Here is a 25699-nt window from a genome sequence, read left to right as displayed (position 1 = left end):
ACCCTGGTATTAACGGTTTTAAGAAAAAGGAAACAAACTCGAAGCAAGCCCATAGGGAAAATCGTCTTGCGAAGCAACTCAAAAAACGAAAAACTCTTTTGTCTTGCGAGTTTTTCGTCTTCCGAGGCATTCGTCTTGCGAGGTACCACTGTAGAGAATTCTTTTCAGGAGTTAGGGTTTGGCTCACTTCAGATGATTTAAGTGTGGTGGTGATTAAGCCTTGGTGATATTTTGTTATGGAAACACTTTGTATCAGATGAACTCTTAATAAAACTTAACTTCCATGTGCTCTCAGGAAAACGAGTTTCCAGCAAAGCAGTCCTATTCTGGGGTGCCAAGCATTCTCACTGGCACGTTCAGATAAATTACAAAGGGTTTACCAACTTGCCTTGTGCCATAATGTGCCTTAAGAAGTACAGTCTGGTTAGCTCCTCCTAGGTCAGCGGTTCTCAACCTGTGGGTCCCCAGACGTTGGACTACAACTCCCATCCTCCCTGAGCTCTGGCCTTGCTAGCTAGGGATGATGGGAGTTGTAGTCCAACAACATCTAGGGACCCACAGGTTGAGAACGGCTGTCCTAGGTGATTGGTTGGAGTATCTGTGGTGCTGGCAGTGTTACAGGTGCCACTCAATACTTGTTCTGCAGCTGTAAGAAATTTAACTTTGAGTATGGCAGCAAAGGTGCCAGCCTTATATCGATGGGGAGTTCCACTGGCTGGCAACACTGCTGTCCTCACTGTACCTGCTTGAAGCATTTTTGTTAGGTGAGTCCATTAAAACACATGCCGATGTGCTTTAATATATTTTAATGTCAATTTTAATGATTTCAAAATGCTTTTATTGGGCAGCAGTTTTTATTGCCGATTTTAATGTTTATTGTAAACCAGTTGGAGAATTTATTATAATCACGTGGCATGTAAATTTTCTTATGAAATATGTCGCCATGTCATCTGAAATTCCTTTTAGCAATTCATTGAGAAGACAAATACCTCTGGTGAAGCATTAATGCTTACTACCTTTCTCCAGTAATTACTACAGATCTAGGGAAAAAGGACAAGAAGTTTTGCTTCCCAGGAGAAATAATTTATCAGAACAGCTCCCAGTGATTTCTGAAATTGATTTTGAAAAGAGGGCTCACAGTGGCATATTAAACTGATTTGAAGTATTGTTAGCTGTGAAATTGAGTTCCAGTGGGAAGTTTGGAATGCCTCCCCCCCCCTCCAGGTAATGCAATGGTATATAGTCTTCTGCCTTCACCCAAAAGGAAAGCAGTGCACAACCTGGTGATAACAGAATAAATGATGCAAGGAGGGAGCTGCAGCCCACGATAGGAAAAGAGGTGGCAAGGGAACACGTAGCTATGTTAAATGAATTAACATCATCCAGGGTCTGATGAGCTGCACTTTAGGGTATTTAATGAGCTTGTGTATTTAATCTATAGACAGATTACATCTTTAAGGGGGTGGGGGGAGAGAAGACCTAGATAACTACCAACCGGTCAGCTCAACATTAATACCAGGAAAGGTCCCAGAACTGATAATTAGACAGTGTGAGCACTTCGAAAAGGATGCCATAATTACTAAGACCCAGTGTTCCCTGTTGGAAGCTTACAGCGCCTGCTGTGGCCGCAGAGACCGATACAGGAGAGAATGTTTTGTTGCAGCTGGGGCAGATGGAGGTTGAGCTGCTGCAGATGCACCGTGGCGTTTGTTCTCTCTGCGCTCCTCCCAGTGGTCATTTCTCCTCTGGTCATTGCTATGGATGATGAACCTGACTGTCTCCATGCACTGCGGTCATATGGTGGAGTTCAGGTTGCCAGCCTTCATGTCATGTTTGCAGAAATATTTGTAATGCAGAGTTGGTCTGGTGCCTGAAGCCAGCTCCCTGTAAAGCACATCCTGGGGACGTGGGGTGTGGATCCTGCTATCTTCCATTCTGTGGATGTGACCTGAGACAAGAGTGTGAACATACTGTGAGCGTGGGCTTGGGAGAGCACATCTTTGAGAGACTGTTCTGCCATGTGATGCCCAAAATCTTTTCCCATGGGAATTTACAGCTATCCCACAAGGTACAGGAACACCATTCCAAGATGCAAACTTTGAATAATATGCTGCAAACTGTTTTGATAGCCTCTGGAACTTCCCTAGAGAATGTGTGTGAAAAAATAACATTCTTCATATCCATTATGTAGGTCACATTCTGATAATATTAAATTAGTGTGTGTGTGTGTGTGGGGGGGAAATAAACATATGAGTCACCAATTAGCCAGTTAGATTAAAGACCCCTTACTGGTGTGAGTATAAAAGGAAATGAGGATATATTTTCATTTTTTATAGTCCCTCCAGTGAACGGTCAATTAATCTTGATGATGATAAAACTGCTAAAGTGTAACGGCATAAGAGTCCTTGCTCAGTGATGTATGCATTTCACTCCAACCTAGTTCAAACATAGGCTCTCTTCTGACTGATAACCGTCAGTTTTGTGATCAGAGCCAGATACATCACCACGTCGTTAATGACGAAATATCTAGCTCAGTCGCAGACAAAACAAATCTTTTAGATTAGTTTAAACAAGAATCCTATCAAAAAAATAAACACAAGGAACCTGTAAGCTATTTAAAAATAAAATCCTGAGAATTTTGGAAAAGAGCTATCCAGTTGTGTCCTGTTTATTGCACGATGCAGTAGCAATTCACTGGGGGCCCCTCCAGATAAATTATCATAAATGTCACACTTTTTTTCTAGAGTTATAGAAAATGTGCTGCCATCAACTTGGGAAGGTAGCCCATCTAGGAGAAGGAAAACTCTGACCTTAAACCTTGTGGGATATCTTCGGGAGATGAAAAGGCCAAGGGGTGGTAAATCCTACACAAATTTGGAGTGGAGCCCCTAAGATGGTTGGATGGCACCTTGCACGCCTCCTTCTGGCAACTCCTACAGCCAAGCTGGTGCCTAATTCATTGCTCTGCTTTCCTTTGGACCACATTTGGGAGGGAGGGGGAGATCTCGTCATCTGGGCAGCCCAGGACCTCCATACACATTGACCAGGCTTACACCCTGGTGGGTAAGTCACTGGGGCTGCTAATGCAGTGGTTTGACTTCATCCCCCCCAAAAAGGTGCACTCCACTGTCCTTTGAGATTGACGGATGCCGACAAGCTGTCATGTATAACTGTTCTAAATAGGTTGCACCCTTCTTTAGAAATGGGGGTGGGTGGGTCCATAAATACATTTCCTGCACATAGAAATCTGGCACACCAGGCTCTTCTCTCTGATATGCTAACTTTCCACGGGCAGGATATTTCTAGTAGGTGAGGAGCTTGAAGCATAGAATCCTCCACTTCCATTAAGATGTGGTGCAGTCCAATGGGGAGCCTAGCTTCAGGTATTTTTTAGGATGTCCTGCTCTGAGACTTGCCCTCATTATTTGTGCAGCTTTCACAAACAGAGAAGGCAATTCGTGCATAGTTTTGGGGAAGAGTCTGTTGGGTTGTGTGCGTGCATGCGTGTACATATCTCTGCCAATTACTCTGATGAAATTGCTGTGTTAATTCAGCTTTAGTCTCTCATCTGCAATGAGCTGCATTTGTTTTTGCTCTTGATGCTGCTGTTTGATCATGCTTTCACACACTGTTTAAATATGAAGAAAAATCAGCATGCACAGACTCTGACAGATAATCTCTTGCATCCAGAAGCAAGTAAGATGGAACAGAGAGGAGCTATATTCTGTTTTTTTTTTATAAATATTTTATTAGGTTTTTAATAAACAAATTTCCACTTTCAAATACATACTTCCATAGATCCAATGGACTCCCCCCATCTCCCGAGCACTGCATTCCCTGTGTAACCAAAACCTCAGCAATTTGTTAACTTATTTTATACATAACAATATGTCTTCCATTTTATCGTGTTATCTGATGTAAACATTTCAGTACAATTGCATTAATTTTTAATTTCCACACAATAAAAATATTTCATTACCTCACTTCTGTCTTATAGTGTCTTATTTATCGATCCAGAAATTTGCCGATACTGAAGCTATACCTTCCTAGAAAGGAGCATTTTTTAACATTCATACAACTTATAATGCTTTTTCAAATAGTCCTTAAAATTTTCCCAAACTTCCTCCGTTTCTTCTTCTCCCGAGTCTCGAATTCTGCCAGTCATTTCAGCCAACTCCATATAGTCCATCAGCTGCGTCTGCCATTCTTCCAATGTGGGTAGATTTTGTGTCTTCCAGTGCTTTGCCAACAAAATCCTCGCTGCTGTAGTAGCGTACATAAAGAAAGTTCTATCTTTCTTGACCATCCTCTGGTCTACCATGCCCAGAAGGAAGGCCTCCGGTTTCTTAGGTAAGGTGAATCTCAGCACCTTTTTTAGTTCATTATGTATCATTTCCCAGAAGGCCTTCACTTTCGGGCAGGTCCACCAGAGGTGTAGAAATGTCCCTTCCTCTTCCTTACATTTCCAACATTTATTATCGGACAGGTGATATATCTTTACAAGCTTGACTGGGGTCATGTACCACCGGTATATCATTTTCATAATGTTTTCCTTCAAGGCAGTACATGCCGTGAATTTCATTCCGGTGTTCCATAACCTTTCCCAGTCTTCAAACATAATGTTATGCCCCAAGTCCTGTGCCCACTTTATCATAGAGGATTTGACAATCTCATCCTGTGTGTTCCATTTAAGCAGCAAGTTATACATTCTCGAAATTAGCTTAGATTTTGGCTCAAGCAACTCTGTTTCTAGTTTCGATTTTTCCTCCTGAAAACCCACTTTTTTGTCTGCTTTAAAAACTTCCTGGATTTGAGCATAATGCAACCAATCTCGCACCTTGTTTTTTAACTTTTCCATACTCTGTAACCTCCATTTATCTCCAATTTTTTCAATTATTTCCCAATATTTAGGCCAGTGGGCCTCCATATTGAGTCTTTTACGTGCTTTGGCCTCCATCGGTGAGAGCCACCTCGGAGTTTTACTCTCCAATAAGTCTTTATATTTTGACCAGACCATGAAAATTGCCCTTCTGACAATATGGTTTTTGAACAATTTATGAACTTTAACCTTGTCATACCACAAATATGCATGCCACCCAAAAGCATTATCAAATCCCTCCAGGTCAAGGACATCGGTGTTCTCCAATAAAATCCAATCCTTCAACCAGCAGAGGGCTGCAGCTTCATAATATAACCTCAAGTCCGGCAGGGCAAACCCCCCTCTTTCTTTCGCATCTGTTAGTATTTTAAACTTTATTCGGGGCTTTTTGCCCTGCCAGACAAATTTAGATAAATCCCTCTGCCATTTTCCAAAACATTCCACCTTATCCACGATCTGGAGGGCCTGAAACAAAAATAACATTTTCGGCAATACATTCATCTTTATAGCAGCTATTCTGCCCAGCAAGGAAAGTTTTAATCTTGACCATGTTTCCAGATCTCTTTTGATCTCTGACCAACATTTCTCATAGTTGTCCTTAAATAAATTCAAATTTTTGGAGGTCAAATGCACCCCTAGGTACTTTACTTTTTTAACCACATTTAGTTCTGTTTCTTTTCTGAACTCTATTTCAGTAGTTGTCAAGTTTTTTGCTAAAACTTTAGTTTTTTGTTTATTCAGCTTGAATCCCGCCACCCGACCAAAATCAGAAATTAATTCTAACGCTCTTTTAGTACTAGAGGCTGGCTCCTGTAATGTTAATACCAAGTCATCTGCAAAAGCTTTCAGTTTATATTGTTTCTCTCCGACCACAATTCCCTGTGTCAACCGGTCATTTCTAATCATGTTCAATAGCACCTCCAGGACTGAAATAAACAACAGAGGAGATAGAGGGCACCCCTGTCGTGTCCCTTTTTCAATTTTGAACTCCTCTGTCACCACGTTGTTTACTATCAATTTAGCTTTTTGTTCTGAATAAATTGCTTCTATTCCATTTTCAAACCCCCGCCCTACTCCCATCCTTTCCAAATTTTTCTTCATAAACAGCCAAGAAATGTTGTCAAAGGCCTTCTCCGCATCAATAAAAATCAACACCGCTCTTGTGTTTGAATTAATCTGTAAAAACTCCAAAATGTCAATGATGTTTCTTGTGTTGTCAAATAAATGCCTACCAGGGAGAAAGCCTGCTTGGTCCTTATGAATCACTTCATTTAAGACTTTCTTAAACCTACTTGCCAAAATGTCTGCAAAAATTTTGTAATCCACATTTAGGAGTGAGATAGGACGGTAGTTTTTAAGTTGAGTTTTTTCAGATTCTAGTTTTGGGATCAACGTGATGAAAGCTTCTTTCCACGTTTCCGGTGCCTTCCTCCCCTCCATAATCTGGTTGCAAACTTCCAGCAATGGTTGTATCAATGAGTCCTTCAGTACCTTATAATATTTGGAAGTAAGCCCATCAGGTCCCGGAGATTTGCCCAGTTGAAGGTTCTGAATGGCGCATTCAATTTCTTGGGTTGTAATATTACAGTTCAGGATTGCTCTCATTTCCTGGGGTATTTTTTGTAATCCATTAGTTATAACAAATTGGTCCACCTCTGAGCTTTTTTGTGGCCTTTGAGAATAAAGTTCTTTGAAATATCTCTGGAAGGACTTTCTAATTTCGTCGGGTTTCTGAACCATTCTCCCTTCAATCTCTAGATTTGTAACTGTGTTAAGTTTTTGTCTCTTTTTCAACTGCCAAGCCAACAATTTTCCACATTTGTTAGCAGATTCAAAGGATCTTTGTTTCATTTGTTTAATTTTCCATTCCACCTCTTGATTTATCAGTTTCGAATATTGTGCCTGGAAAAACTTCACTTCTCTCAATACTTCCTTTGATTTAGGCCTGGATCTCAGTTTTCTCTCTCCTTCTCTTATTTTCTCCAAGATCTTCTCCTTCTTTTCATTCCAGAGTCTTTTTTTAATCGTGTTCTGTTGTATTAGAAACCCTCTTATAACTGCTTTGCTTGCGTCCCAGATTATTCTTTTTTCCACATTTGTCTTTAAGTTTATTTCAAAATAGTCCTTTAAAACTTTTTGGGCCTTCTTAACAATCTCCTGATCTCTTAACAAAGCGTCATTCATTCTCCATCTGAACGATCCGGTTGTATTTAGTCTCAATTCCATTCTCAAGGCGTTGTGGTCGGAGCAGGTTTTTGGGCAGATTTCCACTTTTCTGGTCTTAGGTGCCAGCCCTCTAGTTATCCATATTTGGTCGATTCGCGTCCATGTCATATGGGCCTCAGAAAAGAAAGTTCCTTCTTTCCCTAGAGGGTTCTTGATCCTCCATATGTCAATCAAATCCAAATTGTCAGTCATTTCAAAAAAGGTTTTTGGTAGTCTGCCATCTTTCGTTATATTAGCACTTTGTGACTTATCCATATTCACTGAGGCGACACCGTTCATATCTCCCAACATGATAATGTTGTTATAGTCCAAATAGTCCAGCATAATCTCGTGCAGCTTCTTAAAAAATTCCGATTTTCCATCATTTGGGGCATAGATTCCTAGAATTAAAAACTTTTCTCCTTGTGTCTGGATTTCAATTGCCAAAATTCTGCCCTGTTCATCTTTAAATACAAATTTTGGGGACAAGTTCTCCTTTGCATAAATCACCACTCCTCTTTTCTTAACTTTATCCGATGAAATAAATTCTTGGCCTAACCTTTTATTGATTAACACTTTTCTGTGGAGTCTTGTCACATGTGTTTCTTGCAGGCAAATAATGTCCAATTGTTCTTTTTTCAAAATATGAAATACTTTTCTGCGTTTTTCTGGAGAATTCCCGCCATTTATATTCCAACTAAGAAGCTGTAGAGACATCCCGGCCTACTTCTTGGGTATCACAGTTGGGTATCTAATTTGTCGTCCTTTTCCGGAAGCTGTGGTGCCGGGCCGCCTCCAGATGGTATGGATCCTGGTGGTAATCCCGGTGGTGGAGGCCAGGAATCTGCGGCTCTCTTTTGGAGGTCCTCCTCGTTATCGTGTAGGAACTTCTGGTGGTCTTCTGGTGTTTTAATTCTTACCTTCTTTCCTCTATAGGTGAATGACAGACCTTGAGGAAATTCCCACCTATAAGGGATTGCGTTGTATCTTAACAATTTGGCCAAGTCTGTGTATGTGGCTCTAAGGTCCAACAAATATTTAGGAATGTCTCTATAAATTTCTGCCCTTTTGCCTTCGACTTCCAGGGATTTTTTAAAATGTTGGCCTAATATCTTGTCTCTTTCCTCTCTTGTTCTCAAACAAACCAAACAGTCTCTGGACTTATCTTTCTTAACCGATCTTCCCAGTCTGAAGGCCGTCACAATCTTGAAATCTTTATCTTCTTCAACCCCCCAAAATTTAGAAAACAACTCCATCAAGAATTTCTCTAGGTTGCCCTGTTCCAACTCTGGGACAGCCCTCAGCCTAAGATTACATTCCTTACTTTTCAGTTCCACCATTGACAGGTAGGCTTGCTGTTCTCCTACCTGTCTTTTCAGAGGTCTTACTTCCCCTTTGATCTCTTCCACCTTCTTGCACGCTTGCTCAGCTTTTTGATTGGCTTCCGCAGCTAGTTTGTAGTTCTCCGCCGTAGCTCCTTGCAGTTTCTCAATAGCCTGAGTGTGCTGCGAAACCTGATCTGTTAACTTGCTGATAGTAGATGTAGCTCTATCAATTTTAGATGACTGATCGTCCACCTTCTTATTCAAAAGTGCCAGTTGTTCCAAAATTTGTTTCAAGACTGGATCAGTTCCTCCAGCTGCCATTTCTTCTGTAGCAGGCGTTTCAACTTCTTCCTCCTGCGCCGTCAGCACAGTTGGCACCGAGGATCTACGATGATGAATCAAGGTTGTTTGGACAAGCTGCCCAGCTCTCTTATCTTTTTTCTTTTCTTTAGCTTCCTCAGCTAAAGCTTCCTTAGCTTTAGCTGCTCTTGTTTTCGCTGGGCCACTCATTCCCCAGCTGCTGTTCAAGGTCAAATAGTCTTTCAATCCATGAGAAAGGCAAGTCCAGAGTATAAACAATTAAACCACAAAAAATCCCAATAGGATACAGTTCCCAGACCTCTATGCCTCCGCAAATCCACTAGGGGGGGTTTTCATAGGAAAGAAAGTTTCTTTTCCACCATCAAAGCTCCTATTTCAACTGAAGTCCCCAAGTTCAGAAAGGAGGCTTTCAGAAAGTTCTGTTTCAAATTAGTGCCACAAGGTAACGGAGAGGTTTCAATGACAATATTAAAGCGATAGTGTATCCATCAATGCAACAGTTTATGTTAAGAAAAAAGTTTCAGCAGCCTGACAGTACTCCTTTGCAACACTGGCAGTCCAATAACTCGGTTATCCCCTTCAATTCCACATTTCTTCACAATAGGAGGAGGATTCTCTAACACAATGAACCAAAAAATTTACTTCTTCACTCTTTTCAATTTCTAGAAACACACAGTCTATTAATGCCCCTTCTTACTTCTTTCAAAGTCTCTTTTTAGCGCTTCAGCCCGCATCGGGTTCTTTGCTTTGCTCTGATTAGCAAGACCGGAAGGCGGACTTCCTGTTACTCGCCTCCCGTTTTCAGCCGAAATAGACAAATTTAAATTAATCCTTAATCAGTTCTTTGGTACCCCTTACTCACGGGTAGATTGCAGCCAATTTCGATGTTTTTCAAGAAGAAAGGTCGGCGCTCATCAGCAACAGCAGCGCGGCTTCACTTCCGCGAAAAGAGCGATGAACTCACAGCGCCGCTCCCCCGTTCACGATCCGGAGCCTCTTACGAGGTCCCTTCCTCGCTTCTGGGGGAGCTTCTGGCACCCGCCGAGTCCCACGGCCACAGGCTCGCTCTGCCTGCGGTTTATCTGAATGGGTCTCCGCTTCGCCGTAGCGGACGACCCTTTTTCGCGGAGCCCCTCTTCACTGAGTAAAGAGGACCGCCATTGTCGTTTTGCGCCGCCTCCGGAAGAGAGGAGCTATATTCTGCCATACAGAACTAGATTTGAACAGCACTAGTTGCTGTTTGGTTAATAGATTCATATCAGGCATTTTATTCACCGAGAAGCTACTTTTTACATGCTGCATTCTAAGATAAAGAAGGAAGAATGGTGTAACAGCTACCAGCAGTCAGTTTCCAAAATCCCAGCCTGAACCAAACATTGCTAAAGCTGAGCATGTGGGTTCTGGTGACAAGAAAATAATAATTATGGCTTTGGGATGCTTAAGCTACCAGGTAGCTCTTTTGGTTATGATGTGAACATTTTCCTGAAAATGTACCCTAGAGAGGGACCAAAATCCTACTCAGTCCCTAGGTCAGAAAGCAAGATTCTACCAAGACAAGTTAAAGAGGAAAAGAAATGACATGCCACCTGCCTTTGAAAAAAAAAACATTTTAGCATTTTAGAGTTCATCCTCTACCAGGTGACTCTGAGAAGAAAAGTGTACCTTCAGAAATCAAGAGGAAATGCAGTATGAGATGAGACGGCCTATTACCATTTCTTAGATATTAATAGAATTAAATATGAGCAAAATTGGGAAAGCAATATATTTCTCTCATATAGTAGCTTAGGGCAAAACGGACCTAATGGAACTAAGTGTTTGCTCTCTTATTTTGGATTGGGTGCTTGTTGAGCCAGAGGAGGAAGAGCTCATTTTTCTAAGGGTCATTTCTGAAGTTAACTGGTTTTCTTTCCCACAGCTTACCTTCACAATGCACACAAATACTTTCACATTATTTTGTTTCACTGAGAAATGACAGGTGCTCATTAACATGCTATTCGGTCCCACAGTTTCCCAGGGATCATTTTCTCTTCATTTCCCCCTTCCGCAAAGAGTTTTATAATCCACGAGGTACTTACTCCAGGACAGACTTACTGTAGTCAGTAGGCCTCCCATGCATCAGAAATAGGAGGTTTTCTGTTTTCTCTAGTGTATCTCTGCACCCTTTCACATCCATGCCAAGCACACAGAAACTGTGGAATTGTGAAATCCGATCAGTTGCCCAACATACATTCAGCTTACCTTTGAGAAGTATGGTCAGATCATGTTGCAGGAAGAGGCTAATTGGTTACCTCACTGGTGTGTGTGACTGTAAAAGGAGTAAGGTCAGGCAATTAGATTATGTTATGAGTCACAATTTCTGCGCTGGCTTCAGCATTTTTAGACTGTGCAATCATCCATTTCAGCATCTGCAAATTGAACATTATAGGACCAGAGTTCCCAAACTGGTCAGCTGTGTGTCTGTGAAACTAGAGTGGAAAACCATACAACATCTAACACGTGGGGGGGGGGCAGTTTGGGAACCAGTGTCACAGTATATAGAAGTGTTTCCCAAACTTGGGTCTCCAACTGCTTTTGGAGTACAGTATCTATCATCCCTAGATAGCAGTACCAGTAGTCAAGGATGATGGGAACTGTAGTTCAAAAACAGCTGGAGACCCAAGTTTGGGAAACACTGGTTATATATAATCGAATCCGCTCGACGGTGGTGAGCTCCTGTTGCTCTGTCTCAGCTTCGGCCAACCTAGCAGTTCAAAAGCACACCAGTGCAAGTAGATAAATAGGTACCACTGCGGCGGGAAGCTAAATGGTGTTTCCATGCGCTCTGGCACTAGTCATGGTGTCTTGTTGTGACAGAAGCAGTTTAGACATGCTGACCACATGACTTAGAAAGGCTGTCTGTGGACAAATGCTGGCTCCCTCAGCCAGAAGTGAGATGAGCACCGCACCCCATAGTTGCCTTTGACTGGACTTAACCATCCAGGGGTCCTTTACCTTTTACCTTTACCTTATATGATCAGTGTATTTAAAATATGCCTTTAAAGGCTTATTTTACCATGGGGTAAAAAAGGTAAAGGGACCCCTGACCATTAGGTCCAGTCGTGACTAACTCTGGGGTTGCGGCACTCATCTCGCTTTATTGGCCGAGGGAGCCGGCGTACAGCTTCCGGGTCATGTGGCCAGCATGACTAAGCCACTTCTGGCGAATCAGAGCAGCGCACGGAAACGCCCTTTAGCTTCCTGCTGGAGTGGTACCTATTTATCTACTTGCACTTTGATGTGATTTAGGCACCCACTATTTTATCACACATTTTCCTTACATTCAAGTAGAGTAGCTCAAGGCAGCTGTGCTTTACCTCTCTGCTCTACTAACTAAGATGCAGGTTGCAATGAATTCCTTGTTATCTTGAACAATCGAACATGAGAACCAGTCGGGTCCACTGGGCATAGCATGTGACCTGGGTCCACATTCCTGTCCCTTCCCATCCTTCTCTTCTGCCAGTCTTACACAAATCTCTCTGCCACTGTTTACCAGTGCCTGGTTGTATTATTATTATTATTATTATTATTATTATTATTATTATTATTATCATTAGTGATAAATCTCCAACTAGTTTGGAAGTCACACTTGGATTGTGAGGGCATTCTTCCCCATAACAAACCTTTTTAGCCCAAGTGTTACATTTGATCATTTGTTATGCTGCTGACATTCCTGAGTCCTGCAGATACCTTTGCTAATGCTCTAATATTCTCCCTTTGCTCTTACCCAAACTGCATAACCCAGAGTTTCTTTCTAAACAAGATGGAAACTATGATTCAGCAATAGCCAGATGGCCTGCAGGTTGCTCACCCCTGCTCTAGGCTGCCAGATGCGACTCCCTACCCTGGGGCCACCAGCACAAGATGGAGAACTTGGCACTGAAGTGTTGCCAGGGTTGTTCACTACAGCCAAGAGAACTGAAACCCTGATGTGACCATCAATCTCTCATGTCTTTTAAATGCTCAGCAAGAGCTGTTTTTCAGCGTTTAGGGCATGGGTAGGCAAACTAAGGCCCGGGGGAAACTAAGGCCCAATTGCCTTCTAAATCCGGCCCGCGGGTGGTCTGGGAATCAGCGTGTTTTTACATGAGTAGAATGCGTCCTTTTATTTAAAATGCATCTCTGGGTTATTTGTGGGGCCTGCCTGGTGTTTTTACATGAGTAGAATGTGTGCTTTTATTTAAAATGCACTCTGAGTTATTTGTGGGGCATAGGAATTCGTTCATTTTTCATGTATGCAATAACAGCAGCAAGAATACTCATCACGAAGTACAGTGGTGCCCCGCAAGACGAACGCCTCGCAAGACGAAAAACCCGCTAGACAAAAGGGTTTTCCGTTTTGGAGGCGCTTCGTAAAACGAATTCCCCTATGGGGTTGCTTCGCAAGACGAAAAAAATCTTGCATCCCCCCGCGGGTTTTTTCCGCTTTTTCCGCCCTTTTCTTAAGCCGCTAAGCCGCTTATCAGCTGTTCCGCTGATAAGCCGCTTAACAGCTGATCGCTGGAAGCCGCTTGACAGCTGTAGCGCTAATCCGCTAAGCTGTCAATGGGCTTGCTTCGCAAGACGAAAAAACCGCTATACGAAGAGCCTCACGGAACGGATTAATTTCGTCTTGCGAGGCACCACTGTATTGGAAGACACAAGATTTACCCACCCGGGAAGAATGGCAGATGAAGTTGATGGACTATATGGAACTGGCGGAAATGACTGGCAGAATCCGAGACCAGGAGAAGAGTCGGTGGAAGAAGACTGGAAAAAGTTTAAAGACTATTTACAGAAATACTGTAAAATTAATGAATGTTAGAAAAAGGTTGGAATGAAGTTATATGGCTTTAGTAGAAATGTTATAAGGAACTAAGTACAAATAGACTATTAGTGTATTAAAGGGAAAAATAAGGTTAGAATATGTTAAGATAATTACAGGACAGAAAACAGTGGAAGATGGAAAGGAATTGCTGAAACAATTTACAGAAGTGGAATACAAAAAGGGAGGTGTGAGGAGGTCGTTGAAACAAGTGAATGAAAGATAAGATATTGAAATTGTTTGATGTGTCTTAAATTGTTTTTGTTTTGTTTTGTTAGTTTAATGTGTTAGCATTAGTGTTATGTAGTGTTTTTGTTTTTGTATTGTATTGTATTGTCTTGTTTAATTTTTTTTTGTAGTGTTTAAATTGTTGGGAAACTAATAAATATCATTATTTTTTTTTAAAAAAAGGAATTCGTTCATTTCCCCCCTTCAAAATATAGCCCGCCCCACCACAAGGTCTGAGGGACAGTGGACCAGCCTGCTGCTGAAAAAGTTTGCTGACCCCTGGTGTAGGGTTAAGCCAATAATGGATGCTTATATATTATTATTATTTTATAGAAAGCACTACTGATGAATTTTCTGCATTTCAGATTTGGATTCTGTTTGAAAGAATTTCTACGTGCCTCAAGCCCTCTTTGAAGTACTAGCAACCTCCATTAAAAATCTTATTTAACACAAAGAAAACCCGTACTTTAATATTTGCTGAGAGTGCAGTTGAAATTTCCAATAGTTATTAATCATGGTGTGTGTGTGTGTGTGTGTGTGTGTGTTTTAAAAAAATATAACAGTAGCCTTTGAGCATGTACACTGTGCTCACTTTATCTTCAAGGTGTCTTTGCAATACTAATTAATCCTCACATGCTTGAGTTTTGTGCTGGCTAAGTGCCAGTCACCACCAATCCCAATAGGATGCATCTTCCAAAAGCTTGTTTGGAGAAGAAAAGGCGGCATTCTGTGTGCAGAGCTGCATCTGAAGTGAAGACTGTACTGGTGGCTGAAAGCTTATCTAAAAAGCACCATTATTTGCACCATCCTTATGGAGAGAACTTGTATTCTGTGGCATATTCACTAGGTGGTGCTCAACTTCGTTGTTTTTTAGACCGCTCTGCTTTGTTCTGTATTAAGTATGCTGAAACTGGACATTTTAATCAGAATGCTTAAGAAGATCAGGAGCAACCTTTGAAACTTGAAAACGCAATACTGAATGGATGAATAAAATCCAGCAAGGCACTCATTATCATAAATACGCCATTTTTAAAATTATTAATGGGAAAAGAAAGTCCAGAATTTGTACTTAAATGAAGAGGTGAAGCCAACAAGCTAAATTAACATTTGGGAGACTTGTATACCTGAAGGAGCGTCTCCACCCCCATCGTTCAGCCCGGACACTGAGATCCAGCATCAAGAGCCTTCTGGTGGTTCCCTCACTGCAAGAAGCCAAGTTACAGGGAACCAGGCAGAGGGCCTTCTTGGTGGTGGCGCCCTCCCTGTGGAACGCCCTCCCACCAGATGTCAAAGAGAACAATAACTACCAGACTTTTAGAAGACATCTGAAGGCAGCCCTGTTTAGGGAAGCTTTTAATGTTCGATGTATTACAGTATATTAATATTTTTTTGGAAGCTGCCCAGAGTGGCTGGGGAAACCCAGCCAGATGGGCGGGGTATAAATAATAAATTATTATTGTTATATATACAACAGTGATTTCCAAAGCACACAAGACATCTGTGCACACTTCCAGCAAGGCACCTGTACACCCTTTGTAAGTATTTCCAGGAGAAGTCAGTGTTAAATGTTAATAACAAGCTAGCCTCGGGGAACTGAAAGAATCTGTATAATTTGCTCTGACATTTTTACAAGTGCCTACATAATATGCAGGAGTGGCGTGCTTGTTTGATGCAGGCAGGTATTTAGGGAAGGCAATGGTTTAATATAAAGGAATCAGAAATGAATGTCACTTGTGTTTTCATAATGGCAAACATACATACAAAATTAACTGGCTTAGAGAAAGATTGGCTTTTCCCTCACCCACCTGCCTCTTAAAGCTGACCATGATCCATTTTGAAACATCAGAGAACATTTTTTTTTTTACATTGCTAAGCAAAATCCTAATGGTTTTTGAGAGATGGGAAGCAAATGAGTTACCTATAAATATGCTCCAGTGTGTCCATACAGCTTGCATAATGTTGCATCATGAAACTATGTCCTGATGCAAAAATATTGTCTGCTCTGCAGAAAACAAATACTTTGGGTTGGGGCTCAGGGACCATTCTGCCAAGAAAGCATTAAAAGTCCAAATACAGCTCCTGAAACTGTAAAAACCTTACTTATCCATTACGGGCAAATAAATGGGACAGCTAGGTGTGGGTTTGGATTGCAACACTTTTGTTTCATGCCGTGGTGGTGGGATGCATTTTGTGATATCCTTTACTGATTTGCAATGAAACACAGTTTAGGAACACTGATGGCTGATACAGGTTTACAGATAGTTACGCAAGCAGCATTTGCCATTTAAAACATCTTGGGTCTCCCAGAGGCTGCTTATTTTCCAGTGTAGCAGTTTGGCAATTTGAGCAATGAGGCTCACATTTCTTTCTCTTTCCAGATGGAGCAAGCTGTGTTTCAGTTTGCTCTTGTTTCTGTAGCAAGGGCCATGATACTTCTTCTCTATTACATGTCTCTGTGCTCATGTGCATATCTTCAGGGAGTTCTACTGAGCTACTGACATCCTAATTTTTAAAACACTTGAAGCATGGTGAGATTTTCTTTTTAGAGGATCTCTGGAGCTTTTCCATTACACTGCTCATAGATCCACTGCCCTTTAAAAAAGAAGGGGGGTAGCTTATTTCCCTTAGGAATGCTACATTTCTGGATGCATTACTTTCCATAGTTAGTGCAACTCTCCTAGAAACCTATCCTGTTTTCGAGGACAGCATCAGTCTTGTCTCCCCTCCCCCACAGCATATCAGTTTAGAGTAGAATGTACAAAACATCTTAGTTTTGACAAAAAATAAATCCTGAAGATTACTAGGCCTTGGGATCCTGGGGTGAGAGGATAAGAGAGGAAGGAGGATATTTAAAAGAAAGAAGTAGTAATGAACATTATGGCTATAGAACATAGTGGACCCTCCGGATACGACTGTAATTCGTTCTGGGGGTCCGTTCGCACCCTGAAAATTATGTAAATAGAGGCATGCTTCTGCGCATGCGCGAGGCACGATTGAGCGCTTCTGCACATGCGCGTGCGGTGAAACCCAGAAGTATACACTTCCAGGTTTGCCATGGCCATAACCCGAAGATTCCATATCCAGAGGGATATGTAAGTAGCTGTACGACTGTACTTCTCCCATAGGCTTAGAAACACTACCTTGTTTGCCACAGCATATATGAACAGATTTCCAGTAGAACTACCATCCAATCCTAACGAAGGCTGCAGTCCTATGGACATTTAACTGGAGGTAAGTTGCCAGGAAAAATAGGCGCCATGAGCATATTATTTTCCTAGGACACCTAGGAAGCCAGGTGCCCTGGGAAAATTGCATTTCCCTTGGCTCCCGATGCTGGGAATGCTGTCACAGGTATTTCATAGCTTGTTCATGGCACGCAGGGAACCATGTACCCTATATATTTGATGGGACAATTGGCATGTGAATGTGCCGTTTCCCACAAGCAGCATGTTATGTATGCATTTCACTCATATTTCTGAGAAGGACTGCAGGACATATATAGTACATATATTTCGGTTACATTATATGAGAGAAGCTGCATATATGTTTGCATGATGTACTAGCCAACAAAACTATCCAATAAATTCACAAACATGATAGACATTAAGAACTTTCTGACATTCATTCCCATCATAGTTATTTGCCGTAACTGTTCCTAACAATTGTTACTCCCTTCTACACACAATAGATTACTGTGTCAAAAGATCTTTTCGGTGAGCTGAAGATGAACTTAGATTTTTGACAAATAATTTGCCTGGAGTTATCCTCTTGGAGCCTCGGCACTTGAGTACATTCCTTCATTATCCTCATTGATTGCTGATTTCCCATGCACAGGTCTGGTTTCTCTCCAGTCTGCTTGAGTTGAATGGTACTTGACAGTGTTGCACATTATTTGTATTTAACTTCAGGCAGGCATTGCTGCCTTGGAGACACTTATGGTTTATTCAAGGTTGAGATGATTTAAGAGAAGAAACCTCTTGCCACAGACAATCCTGCTGAAAGTTGTTTAGAAATATCACATATTGTGCAGCAACTCTCGGACATTCTTCATCAGATCACTGTTGTGGCAGTGAACTTAGTGGATGGTTGTGTGGCATTGATTTTGGGAAGTATGTGTGTTGGGATAGTTCATAGCTACAGAATACTCTCAAAGATCAGAAATGTTTGATTTTTGCATGGGTGGAATATAGCCTACTGTACTAAGGTAAGAGGGACGCGGGTGGCGCTGTGGGTTAAACCACAGAGCCTAGGGCTTGTTGATCAGAAGGTTAGCAGTTCGAATCCCTGTGACGGGGTGAGCTCCCGTTGCTCGGTCCCAGCTCCTGCCCACCTAGCAGTTCGAAAGCACGTCAAAGTGCAAGTAGATAAATAGGTCGTTTACCAGCGGGAAGGTAAACGGTGTTTCTGTGTGCTGCTCTAGTTCGCCAGAAGCGGCTTAGTCATGCTGGCCACATGACCCAGAAGCTGTATGCTGGCTCCCTCAGCCAATAAAGCGAGATGAGCGCCACAACCCCAGAGTTGGCCATGACTGGACCTAATGGTCAGGGGTCCTTTTACCTTTACTCTCATCTTGCAGGGTTGCCTTACTCCATGTGTGCCCACTTTGGCCTTCAGAACCGGCACAGTTTTTAGTGCCACATTACAGTATACTTATTCCACAGTTGTAAGGGATCAATTTTTCACTTTGAGAGCACCAACACTTTGGAAACTCGCTGCCTACTGACATCACGTGGACACCTCCATTGTAATTTTTTCAATGCCTGCTTAAATCTTAAACTACTTTATTTTGTTTTAGCAATCCTGTCCAGACGCGTGGTTGTTGATGTGTTTCAATATTAATTAAGAGATCAATGTAAGCTCTTAATTATCTTTAAATGTTTTAATTTGTTTTTGCTTTTCTTGGGAATTTTAATATTTCTTGTAAAGCGCTTGGAGGTTTTACTACAATCACATGCTACATTAAAAAAGAAATGCATAAAACAAAACTTGTTTGCGCGGCTATACCCTCCCCCCCCACAGGTGAGACAAATAAAGACACGGGACACAAATATTTGGGTTAATGGGCGAAAAATGGCCACAACTTTATTGATTACAGGTAAGAGAGGTATTGGCATTTAGGCATTGGCCCCTAACCGACTATCCGGTCTAACCGGGAAGGGTTAAACACCACAGGGGGAGCTATCCTGAGATGCATATCCCTAGGCGCTCCCCGAGGGGTTACCGCTCGGGGGCGCGCTTTAGGCCCTAGCCTCCGTAGGTTTCGGACGAGGCGTCGCCCCTCGGAGTCCTTTAACGAACTACCCTTCAAGCTTTGGGGAGGTGATGGCGTTCCTCCCCCCCAACCTCATTTGCATAACAATACCCCGGCCAATGCCTACCGCCAAACCTAGGGAGTTGTGACGATTTGCTACGAGGTAGGCGAAAAAACCAAGTGGCTTCCATACCAGCCAATTAGCCAAATGGAAAAACTCCTACCAGGCCCCTTGCGGCGACCAGCCGAAGCCCATAGCAAAGTCGATGGTGAAACCTAAGGGTGGGTGGGCGGGAAACCTCGCTGGCTGCAAAGAAGAAAAGGGGCGAGCCAAGGGCTGCCCCCAACCTTAAGTGGCCTCTTGAAGGCCCGCCCCCGTCACCAGCCGATTGGCTGGTGCTCCGGGGCTATGCTAATTAAGGGAATCCCCGCGTCCCGCGAGGCTGGAGCCAGCCCCGCGGGAGTGTAGGCGGGGTCGGGAGCCCGCAACCCCCCCTCCTCCTGATCATCGGAAGGGGCATTGCGCGGCTATACCCTCCCCCCCCACAGGTGAGACAAATAAAGACACGGGACACAAATATTTGGGTTAATGGGCGAAAAATGGCCACAACTTTATTGATTACAGGTAAGAGAGGTATTGGCATTTAGGCATTGGCCCCTAACCGACTATCCGGTCTAACCGGGAAGGGTTAAACACCACAGGGGGAGCTATCCTGAGATGCATATCCCTAGGCGCTCCCCGAGGGGTTACCGCTCGGGGGCGCGCTTTAGGCCCTAGCCTCCGTAGGTTTCGGACGAGGCGTCGCCCCTCGGAGTCCTTTAACGAACTACCCTTCAAGCTTTGGGGGAGGTGATGGCGTTCCTCCCCCCCAACCTCATTTGCATAACAATACCCCGGCCAATGCCTACCGCCACAGGAGCCGGATAACCCGGCTCGCCGCCAATACCCTCAGACCTGTAACCAATCCCTAATTCCCTGAAATATATCCGCCAACCAAATGTCATTGCCAGCATCGGATAGATGCACGCCATCCCAACGGTAAAGCATATCCCTGTTATGCTGAATTTCGGGGTGCGTGATGACCCGACCACCCCAAGAATTCACTCTGCGCGCGACCGTACGCTCCACGATCCTCCTGGCCTTGTCCACGGCCGCGGGCTTTTTCGCATCCCGCCAAACCCGCCTTTCCAGCAATGATGACCAAATTATTGTGATTTCCCCGTGGGCGGCCCTCAATGACTCCAGGTCATTGACAATGCTCCACAATAAATCAACCCCTTTCCTGTGAACAAGGTCATTCTCGCCCAGTTGAATGACCAAGGCGTCAGGGGACCCCTCCATTGCAATTCTCCTGGATATGGCTGGGAAGAATTCCACCCAGCGCATGCCACGCCTAGAGATCCATGACACTTTGACATTGCCCGGCAGTTGGAGGTCAGCATCCCCACGCCTACGGTCCGCGCGTCGCTTCGCCCAATGCACGATGCTGTGGCCGATAATCCACAGACTAACCACATTTGTTCCTAGAAAGAGAGAATAAGAGAAGGAAGGGTCAGGAGGGGAGGGTAGGCAGGGGAGTAAACGAAAGGGGTATTAACAATGCTTCCGGATGTAACCCTTATAGGCGTTGGATTTCCACCGACCCAGATCCATAATCCTCTCCGCCGGTAAGCCCATATGGGCGGCGGTGGTAGCGGCCCCAATGCGAAAGGAGTGGGCGGCATACTCCTCATGCGGTAGCCCAATAGCTGTGATCGCTTTGCGCATAACCCTCGTGAACTGATGCTTTGACAGAGGGGAACCGTCAGCGTGTAAGAAAAAGGGGCCACTCGACTTCGGTCTTACACACAGATATTTCCTGGCATCCTTAACCGGGCAAGGGCCGTCCATCTGAGTTGCCTGGAGGCGGACCAGAGCTCCCTTGCCGAGCTGATCAGTCTTGGAACTACGGATCTTTAATATTACGTGCGAGCTGGCCACCGTTACATCTTCCAACAGCAAACCCCTATTGGACGCGCGGCCCACACAGACCACCTCGCCTATGCGCAGGGCACCGAAGAATGCGAAGGAGAATGCTGCCGAGAATAATCTGGCTTCATATCTAGACCAACAAAGGGTCCTCAGCTTAATGCGGATACGTGCGAGTATGTCCAGGGTAATGGGCCTCCGGGTGTCTAGGTTGCAAGGCGTAGACCTCCGCCAACCTTCGAGCATTTTACGTACAACGAAGTGAGAGCAGGGGTCAACGGAAAACAATGCTTTCGAAAAGAAGGATATTGCTGCCGAATGGATATTAAGGGTTTTGGGGGCCCGGCCTAAATCGCGTAGGTGAACCATGTATTCTATGACCTCCGATTTGGATGGCGGCCTGCCCGGCTTGAAGCGCTCCTTTTTTCTGCGGAAGGATGTAAAATCTAGCCAGGCTTTATTATATGACCTTAGAGTAGAAGGTGCCAGCGCGGATAATACTCCCTTTATTGCTTCTCGTTGCCAATACTCCAGAGGTGCTCCGGAAACGGTTGCGGCTGCAGCTGCGCATCCGGCGCTAATAAGCGAAAGCGTTCCATCTGGAAACGAGATAAAGCATCCGCGATGTTATTATCTATCCCCGGGACAAACTTAGCTGAAGCGTGGAGGTTCAAGCGCAGGCAAGTAAGGACGAAGTAACGCAACAGGGACGCCACTCTAGGAGAGTGAGCCGACTGCTTATTCAATACCGAAACAACTGCTAAGTTATCCGTCCAGAAGCACACCCTGCGGTTTCTGAACTGGGCCTCCCATAAGTGGATAGCGACTACGATAGGGAAGAACTCCAGAAATGTCAAATCGCGCAGGATTGGTTTACCTTGCCATGCGGCAGGCCATCTCTGGGCACACCACTGACCCCTGAAGAATACGCCGAAACCTAAGGACCCAGCTGCGTCCGAATGAACCTGGAAATCAGACTGCAGGGCCAAGAAATCCTGCCACAATGATACTCCGTTGAAACCATCTAAAAATTGCAACCAGACCTGAAGGTCCGCTTTCACAGCCTTAGAAAGGCGTACCCTATGGTGTGGTGAACGTAAACCCGCAGACAATTTAGCCAGACGGCCGCAAAAGGGGCGGCCAGGGGAAACTACTCGGCATGCGAAGTTAAGGTGGCCCAGGAGGGATTGGATCTGCCTCAGGGTGACCTTCTTTAAAGGCAGCATTTGGCCAATAACCTCCCTTAAGGCCGCCAACTTTCCGGCTGGAAGGCGCGAAGTTTGGGCAAGAGTGTCAAGCTCGATACCCAGGTAAGTCATGGTCGTGACTGGGCCCTCGGTCTTCTCGTTGGCCAAAGGGACCCCCAGGTCTCCAGCTAAGGACTCGAAAGCCCGGAGCAGGGTTTTGCACTCTTCCGCGCTCCCCGCGGCCAAAATAAAATCATCGAGATAGTGACTCACCCCCTCGGTGCCCGTCCTGAATTTTAGAGCCCATTCCAGGAACGTGCTAAAGGTCTCAAAAGCAGCACAGGCGATAGAACACCCCATGGGCATCGCTTTATCTATAAAATAAGCTCCTTGGAATTGGAAACCCAACCAACGATAGTCATCTGGGTGAACAGGCAGTAGGCGAAATGCTGACTCAATGTCGCACTTTGCCATAAAGGCACCCCTACCAAAACTCCTTACCATCCTGACAGCCTGGTCGAAAGAAGCGTACTTTACCGTGCACATTTCCTGAGGAATGGCGTCGTTGACCGAGGCTCCCTTGGGATAGGACAAGTTATGAATCATTCGAAACTCCCCGGGGGCCTTCTTTGGGACGATACCGAGAGGGGAAATATGTAATTTATCAATGGGGGGTATCGCGAATGGGCCGGCGACCCTCCCGGCGGCAATCTCCTTTTGAATTTTCTTTGAAGCAATATCGGGTCTTTCCAGGACTGATTTTTGGTTAGGTGGACAACCGGCATTGGGGGCAAAAGCAACAGGGATTCTGAAACCTTGTGAAAACCCCTCCTCCAAAAGATGGGCAGCTTGTCTATTTGGGTACAACTTCAAGAGTGATCTGAGGGGCTGTAATTTAACCGGGGAGTAGGCCAGACTGAGGGAAGCGTTAGTACCGAGCTCCAGTTTGCCCTTGGGCGGAACCTGTAGGTCCGGCAGGGGGACCTCGATTACCCCGGGTGAGGTGACCCCTGCCTCCACGAAAGGGCTGCTGCTTCCCTTTGTAGCAGTTAATGGCGGGGTGGCCGCCTAGGCACTTATCGCATTCGTGCAGGTACTTACAGGCGGCGCGCTGACAGGTACCCCTGTTGAAGTCCCAGCACTGTCTACGGCGTTGAGGCTCCACCTTACCAGTTTTAGCCTGCTCAGAGGTCTTCTTCTCGATATTAGGCCCCACATGCTCTAACCAACAGTTATTGTCCTTTTGATCCCAACGCGTTGAAGACAATTGCGAGGCATTCCTCCGAAATTCCTCATCATACGCGAAGGCGGCCTCGTCTCCAGCCAGCTCCCGCGCTCTCCTGATGTGCGCCAGGTAAGATGCGAGGTGCATACCTCGTTTGGGATAACATCCCGAAACTACTGCCATAAAAACTTGATACCCGTTAAGCCAGTTCTCAAAAGATCGCTCAACCCTGGGGGTTCTATACCTCTTTTTCCCGTAGTATTTTCTTTTCTCCCCTTTTCCCTTGACCTGAGCCGGAGGAACCAGCGAAAACATGTCAACGTAATCGCCATTCAATATCTTGTTCCTCTTCCTCTTAGAGAGGTGATTACCCAGAATAAAGTCAGTGGCACAGTGGGTTGCAACTTTAACGTCCTGGACTAGAGCCCCATCCTTCCAATCCAGAGTGCCATTGAAGGCCTTCCGGTGTGAATTGGCCCTCCTTTCATGGATCCACAGGGGGGCTCCCGTGTCCTCGCCTTCCCCCCAGTAGGTCTCCATCGGAGCATCACTGTCCCCGTCAGAAGAAGACGTACCTGTCTCATCCTCGGAGTCAGAAGTGTCCTTCTTCTTGTTCTTCTTGGAGCGATGCTTCTTCTTCGCCTTTCGCTTACCGCCCCGTGAGGCACCGACACCTGGAGCCGGGTCATCGACAGCCGTGGCTGCCTGCTGCGCAGGCAGCTCCTCATCAGATGACGTCCCCTCCGAGGAGCTTTGTGGCCCCGGGTTGTCCTGAAAAAGGCTAGGAACATCGATTACCTCCTGCCGTGGTGCAGCGTTAGAGGCCGCAGGAGGCCTGGCCTTCTGTGAATTGGCCCTTGCCTTTTGCGCGGGTGCCTTGCCCTTCTGCGTACCTGATTTTGATCTTTGTGCACGCGCAGTTTGCAAACGTGTCCGGGGCCTACTGGCCGCCTGCTGATTGGCGCTAGCAGCCTGCTGATTGGAGCTAGCAGCACTAGTGGAGGGGCCATCCTGACCCTGTAGACTAGGAGGGGTATCAGGTATGCAATCCTGTGACACCTCTACAATGTTTGGCGAAGGAGTTATGGGATTCCTGCACTGGGAATAGAAATATTGTAGAGCAGTAAAGAGCTGGGCTACGGCCTGTGGATTACAAGGACCCGTTGGCACCAAAATGTTACCAGGCGGAGGTGCAAGGGGATTGGCGTTGCCCTCCATGACAAGGTAGCCGACTAGATTGTCGAAGGGATGCTAATTTATACAGGCGTGCCAACTGCTGACACGTGGTTCAGCGCACCCAAATCTACCGTCGCTGAGCTTCCACTTTTGACAAGAAACTTGCTTTAATTAACCAACCTGCTAACCTATAACCCTGCTCGCCTTGTCTTGATCCAACAAACTCACGAATATATTCTTATTGCTAAAATTTTATTTATTTAATCAAATGTAAGCTTGATCCCTTTATTTAGTATTTATTTATTTATCTATTTATTTATTTATTTATTTATTTTTAATATATTTTATTTTATTTTATTTTATTTTATTTTTTTATTTTTATTTTTTATTTTTATTTTTTACTCTTATTGTTTTTTATTTTATCAAAATAGCTACTATTATAAGGTATAACGTATAATGATGCTGTTATAAAAAGCTAAAAGGCGTAAGGTTTACAGTTACTATAGAAAGAAGTCACAATCCCCAACTGCAAGCTATGCTAAATGCAGTAAATGCTGAGTCGCTGAGAGCCAACAAATGCACTGACTGGCACAAAAGATCTGAATAAATCTAATAAAATAACAGAAATGTCAATCCCCAGCTGCAAGCAATGCTAAATTCAGTAAACGCTGGGCAGCTGAGAGCTAAGCAACAATAGACTGGCACAAGAAATGCGTAAGAGAATCAAATAAAAAACTGTAAATAGCCGTGAAAATTGGCAGGCTGAAAAGCCTCAGAACGAACAGCAGCAAATGCTAAGATCCACCAAATTTAAAGGGCAATATGAACCGGATCTGAGAGACTGAACAAGGCTAAAGTACAAAGCTGGTACTGAAAAGTAAAAGGATCAAAAGGAAATAAAAAAGGAAGCAATAAAAGGAAACAAATCAATTAAGCCCCGCAGATAATTCAAAACTTCCAGGCAAAATAGCAAAGGAAGGTGCACTGAAGCTCAGTGTATTCCCAACTAGGATTGCCCCACCTAAAATGGCCGCTGGGATGGCCACGTGGTGCTCACAAAATGGCGGCCGGCACAACCGATTACCACGGCAAC

General features: G+C 44.4%; 1 protein-coding gene across 4 annotated transcripts in view; it reads left to right on the top strand.

The window, feature by feature from the left end:
* Positions 1-15119, top strand: part of DCDC2C (doublecortin domain containing 2C) — a 60969-nt gene extending 45850 nt beyond the window's left edge. The window contains exon 16 of one of the 4 annotated variants that reach the window (XR_014166929.1): positions 14164-15119. The gene's annotated coding sequence lies outside the window, so the exon portion shown is untranslated. Of the gene's footprint in view, positions 1-156; positions 2228-14163 lie in introns of those variants that run through there. The other 3 variants (XR_014166930.1, XR_014166931.1, XM_081906300.1) reach the window with 3 other exon arrangements.
* Positions 15120-25699: the final 10580 nt, after the last annotated feature.

Source organism: Podarcis melisellensis (genome assembly GCF_964234715.1).
Source record: "Podarcis melisellensis genome assembly, chromosome: 3".
Classification (NCBI taxonomy): Eukaryota; Metazoa; Chordata; class Lepidosauria; order Squamata; family Lacertidae; genus Podarcis; species Podarcis melisellensis.
Note: the sequence above shows the minus strand (reverse complement) of the source record. Positions and strands in the feature narration are given on the sequence as shown.